The sequence below is a fragment of the Nicotiana tomentosiformis genome, chromosome 4 (assembly GCF_000390325.3).
Source record: "Nicotiana tomentosiformis chromosome 4, ASM39032v3, whole genome shotgun sequence".
Lineage (NCBI taxonomy): Eukaryota > Viridiplantae > Streptophyta > Magnoliopsida > Solanales > Solanaceae > Nicotiana > Nicotiana tomentosiformis.
This window is the reverse complement of record NC_090815.1, coordinates 118,370,744-118,376,743: the sequence shown is the minus strand read 5'-3', so window position 1 is coordinate 118,376,743 and position 6,000 is coordinate 118,370,744.

Below are 6,000 nucleotides of genomic sequence, written 5' to 3'. Positions count from 1 at the left end.
ATTCATCTAATTTTTTTTCTTTCTTTGCACTTTCAACTAGTGGTGTATTCTTTTACCAAACAAGTGCACCTTTCTTCTTTTCATTGGTTCCACTCAAAAGCCACCCCACACTTAATCCTTACTTCTTCTAGCGCTCATTTCACAATTAAAGTGCTTTAAGAGGTAAAGGGATCAAAACAAAGTCAATTAAGAACAAAAAGGGTATAGGCTTGTAATGCGGGTGCCAAATAAGAGTCTATAGGTTCAAATGAATTAACTAGGGATAAATTTTATTTATGGTAAACAATAAGCTCAACAAGATCAAAGAAAGCCTAAAATCATTTTTCAAATCGAGCATCACCTAAAATTTCGCTTCGACTCATATACGGGGCAAGTTCTAGACTCAATCACAATGACATGGACTACACAAATACTCACTTCACACGCGGCACATGACTCACTAAGGATGGTCTCATTCTAACTCTTAAGCAATGCAAGTATTCACGAAGCCACGAGATATTAAGCATTAAGCACAAAGTGAACATAAGTCAAGAAAATGAGACGTAAGCGTCACAAAATATGCTATCAACTAACCAAGGCATCATAAGTAATTTTAGCTCATAGGGAAGATATTACACATGCCAAAGTCTAAATATGCTACTATCAAACAAGTCAAGGGCACCTAGGAATCTCATCTTTCTTCCTCGATTTATTTCCTAAATTCTAATCTACTCTAAAAAAATAAAAGAAAAAACTACTACCCCGTTCAAACTACATCCCATGGAAAAGAATCGAGGCACAAAGAAAAATCACAGGGGATTATTCCTACCTAAAGAAAGCTAAAAGATATATTTTTATATTTTTGTTTAGACTTTAATCCCTCAAGAAAATTGTCTAGGATATCCATCGTCGGGAAAAATCCACTCTTTGTTTTTTCATTTTTCTATAATAAAAAAATATTATCCAATTAAACTAACACAACTAAAATAGCGTAGAAAGTCACCCAGACAATATCCTCACCCACACTTCAAATTGTGCATTTTCCCCAATGCACACCATAACTAATAAGAGGGTAAAAGAAACTCTCTGGTAGGCCAAAGGCCGAAGCACTAGCAGCTCGTGGGGTACTCAGACTTCTCCCAGGCTTGGTCCTTCGTGCGGGTACCTCTCACTTAGTTCCAACCATCTAGTTTGTTGTTGCATCCTTCCAATAGCTTTGCTTTCCATACTCCTAGAAAATAAAAAATCGACACTACAAAAATAATACAATATAAGATAATAATAAAATAAAATAAAATAAAAGAAAGCAGTAAAGCTAGGTTGCCTCCCAATAAACGTTTGATTTAACGTCGCGGCACGACATGAACCACTTTTTTTGCCTCCACCTCGAGCTTATGAATTGAACCCCAAGTTTTGCTTCAAGCTTATGATTATGCTCTTGGGGTGGTACAAATTCGAATGCGCTTATGATTGCTGTCAAAAAAAAAAATAGTTAAAAATGATCTGAAACCACTCTGAAACTCACCCGAGTCCCTCAGAACCTCAACCCAACACACCAACAAGTCCTAAAATATTATACGAACTTATTTGAAACCTCAAATCACATAAAACAACGCTAAAACCATGATTCATACCCCAATTCAAGCTTAAGGAACTTAAGAATTTTCAATTTCTACATTCGATGCCGAAACCTATCAAATCAATTCTGATTGACCTCAAATTTTGCACACAAGTCATAAATGACATAACGGATCTATGAAAATTTTCATAACTGAATTACGACTCTGATATCAAAAAGTCAACTCCCCGGTCAAACTTCCCAAAAATTTAACTTTCGCCATTTCAAGCAAAATTTCACTACGGACTTTCAAAAAAAATTTCGGACACGCTCCTAAGTCCAAAATTACCATACAGAGCTATTGGAATCATCAAAACTCCATTTCAGGGTCGTTTACCCATAATTCACCATCTGGTCAATTATTTCAACTTAAGCTTCCAAAACAAGAATTGTTCTTTCAATTAAATTCTTAATCATCCGAAAACTAAACTCGACCACCCTCGTAAGTCATAATACACATTTCAAAGCTTTTCGAGACCTTAAGCTACCAAACGGAACGTAAATTTTTAAAACGACAAGTCAAGTCGTTACAGCAAATGTGTTGCACTTGGCTTCCAAGGCTGTTGTGAATATTTGTCAATATCCACACCTTTGATCACGGGGGGCACGCCAGGTATTTTCTCTATACGCTCGTTATGCTCCTTCACCTGTTTCTGCAAAGTTAGCACTAAACTTTGTAAACTAGAATTATTCGGTGTACCTGACCTTCCATCGCGAGATTCATTGGGAATTTCTCCACTTCCAGAGTTATCAAGCCCCGAACACGGGTTCTCCAAAGTTGTTGTATTAACTGGCGGAGGAGTTTGCGTTGCGTTGGGTAATCCTGTGATAAAAGCCTCTAGTGCACTGTTCACGTGTTCTGCAATTAATTTGTTTTAAGGCATCCTGCTCCACGGTTTGGTCGTCTACATGTTGACCATCATTACAAGAAGCAGACCTTTTAGGTGAACTTTCACGGGATTGCTGACGGGATCCCGTAGGTGTGTGATGTGGTAAAGTTTCACCTAGTTGGTTCATATGGTTGTTCTCGTTAGCGGTTGACATATTTGGTCGTTAAAAATGAATTTTGAAAAGTTAACAGATTATCAGATTTCCGGTAACATAGCTAATTTGTTTAACCCAAAAATAGATTTCTCGATCAAAGTCAATATCAAGAAGAAATCGGGTTACTGATAACCAAGATTTACTCCATTTTCCCAATAATTTGAAGAATAAAGCAGGGAATGAAAATAATTGACAAAGAAAGAAAATACGAAATAGATTGATAATCACTCCCAAAATTGCGGTTAGAACCTTGCGAATAAATTAAAGAATGATTGCATAAATTTTAATAAAAAACCCAGATGCCATTACTTACTAGTTTGCATAATTATTGACTAGTTTTGGAGCGTTGGGCATCCGTTTGAGTCATCGGATGGGCTTGGGAGCTGGTTATGGAACTTCAGAGCGAGGTAAGTCTCCTTTCTAACCTTGTAAGAGGTAATTTACTCCATAGGTGAAATAAATCAATATGTGCTCCTATTTGTGGGGGCTATGTACGCACGAGGTGACGAGAGTCCGTGTGTAGCTACTATTATGATGAGAATTTCTTAATTATAAAAGAACGACTTACTTACTTTACAATATTTAGCTTGCAACCGTTCATATAATCCATACTCAATTATATCATTGATATCCTATTTATAGCCCATAGTAAGTGTCGAAGTCGACCCCTCGTTACTATTTCTTCGGGGTTAGGCGGGATACTTACTGGGTACGCATTGATATACGTACTCATACTACACTGCTGCACATTTTTGTATAGGTACACATATGTTTAGCGGCCTTGTGGGCGCCGAGGCATGATTATGGCGGGGATTTAGGTGAGCTGAATTCTAACGACGCACCGCAGCCAGCAGAGTCTCCTTCAGAGTATTGTATTTTCTTTCCTGTCTAAATTGTATTCCGGACAGTTATTATATTTTATTTTAAATTTCTAGAAAAGGCTCATACACTTGTGACATCGGGTTCTGGGATGATTATGGGATGTTCAGTATTGAAATTGAAAAAAACATTATTAGTTATTCTGTAAATTCATCTTTTACTAGATAAATTGAAGTAAATTTACGATTTCAAAAATATTAAAATGAGAATTTAATTAACTATTTAGTGTTGGCTTGCCTGACAGTGGTGTACGGCGCCATCGCGACCTTTAGCGGATTTTGGGTCATGACAATATGGTATCAGAGCGCTAGGCTCACTTAGGTCTCACGAGTCATGAGCGAGTCTAGTAGAGTCTTGCGGATCGGTACAGAGATGTATATACTTATCTTCTAGAGGCTATATGGCTGTTATGAGCACTTCCCTTCTTGATTCCTCATCGTGCGATTTGATTCCTTTGAGGCTTATGCCTTCATTTTCTTCCCATTCAATCTTATGCGACGTGAAGCGCTGGTTATAAATCAGGAATTGAGGAATTGTAATGGTACTACAGATGTGGTGCTGGATGTTTCTCCCTGTGTAGTTGATTGGGCTATTGTCGTCACCTTGTGGAAGGATATTATGTCATTTCAGCTCAGTAGTTGTACTTCTGAGAGCTTTGAGGCTATACACAGGTTGTTATGATGCTCATGAGTTGTTATCGCACAATATTGATATAAGGGTAGGATGTTTGCCTATGTCTCGGGAGAAGTGAATGACTTGAAAGAAGGTTTACCCAGTGCATGATTCAGAGATTCAGTATTTTATTTCCGACGGAGGAAAGACAATCGAACTAATAATGTTCAGACCTGGGTAGATGGAGTAGCGGGACTCGATATTTTCGAACGTGGTGAAATCTTCGCCTGTGATGTGGCGTCATCGTCCTTGATTGGTTATAATATGTTAAGTTCGCCGGTGTTATGGTTTTCTTCAATTCGCTTTGGGGCAGAGTATTATAAATGGTACCGAGAAAGCGACTGTCAGAGGTCGCAGTGTATAGGGGTTCAGGATCAAATTGGCATTCCTGGTATTGATGGCTCGAGAAAGATGATTTCCGGAAAGGTTTAAAGTTGGTAGCAATCCATAGGTTCAATTGCTATAGTGGTAGATTTTGATTTAAGGCAACAACTGGGTAGCGAAGGATGAGGAAGAGCATGTGGGAGGTTCCTTGCGGTAGATAAACTTATAGAAGTCCAAGTGTGAGAAACAGGAGTCGGGTAGTTACTTAAAGGAGTGAGTTTGATCAAAGTGGGAGAATGGAAGAGTAGCATGTGGGTTCTATGATAGAATAGCTACACACCTTGAGGAAAGTTTAGAGTGATTTGGGAATGATGGTGGACGGTGATTAGGTCTATGGACTTAATTTGAAATATTGGCTATTATATGGAGGGAGATTGGATACAATTGAAGGAGTTGCTTGATATGAAGAAGGATACCACATGACTTTGGATTGGAATGTATTGTCGCACCTTTAATTGACATCAATGAGGAGTGAATGGACTGGTGCAGCTGGTGAATGAGCTCGGACTCAGGATGATCTACTTACTTCGTAGTAATTATACCCAGTTCAATGACATTGGAATATGTCGGCATGTAATTTTCCACAGGTAGGTTATCTCCTGTGAGCATGTTAGCAGTCACGTGGTGTTGACAAAGCTTCTGCAAAGAATTTTACTGGCTACCCGGTAGGAGATTTGAATATGTAAATGTGGTTAGTAGTTCGGAGTGTTCATTAAAGGTAAATGGAAGGATTTTGAGGAATTTGGCGGGTTGATTGTGCTAGATTATGTCGATGAAGGAAGAATCTTGGTGGGTTCCAGGTTTAGGCAATAATAGCTTCAAGCAAAGTGGGAGAGTCCCACCGCCCACAGTTGGATTGCATGGTCATCTACTTGTAAGATTTCTGGTTTTTGGCATATTGATGGGTTATTACAACTAAGGAAAGAGAACATCAATGATAAATTGAGCAAGCAATTTGAGGAATGTGTGGCTTTGGGAAGACTCAGGATTTATGCTTCATGTAGAGGCGAGTTACAAGGAAGATGATTCGGCCAGGTGCTTCTTTGAGAGGGTGCTCATGTGCTAGCAGAACCTTGGAGTTGATTATATTTGGTACCAAGTCAGGGTGGGTGACTCTCAATAACAGTCCTAGTGGATTCAAAGGTTAAGGTGTGGTGCCTAAGGATTTCGAGTCCATAGTATGGTTGAATATCGAGCTTTTGCAATGGATTATGATAAATGAGTTTGGAGTGTTTTGTGTTATCTTAGGTCTACAGGGTATCATGATAGGAAGAGGAGCATGTAACTTTGTATTTATAGAAGAATCATCAGAGGTGTACTAGCTGAAGACGCGATTATGCGCACAATGAGGGTATGAAATGGTTCGTGGGTTTTAGGGACAATGTGGTCTCGTGAAATGGGGTCACTCGGGATGAGTGCGGATT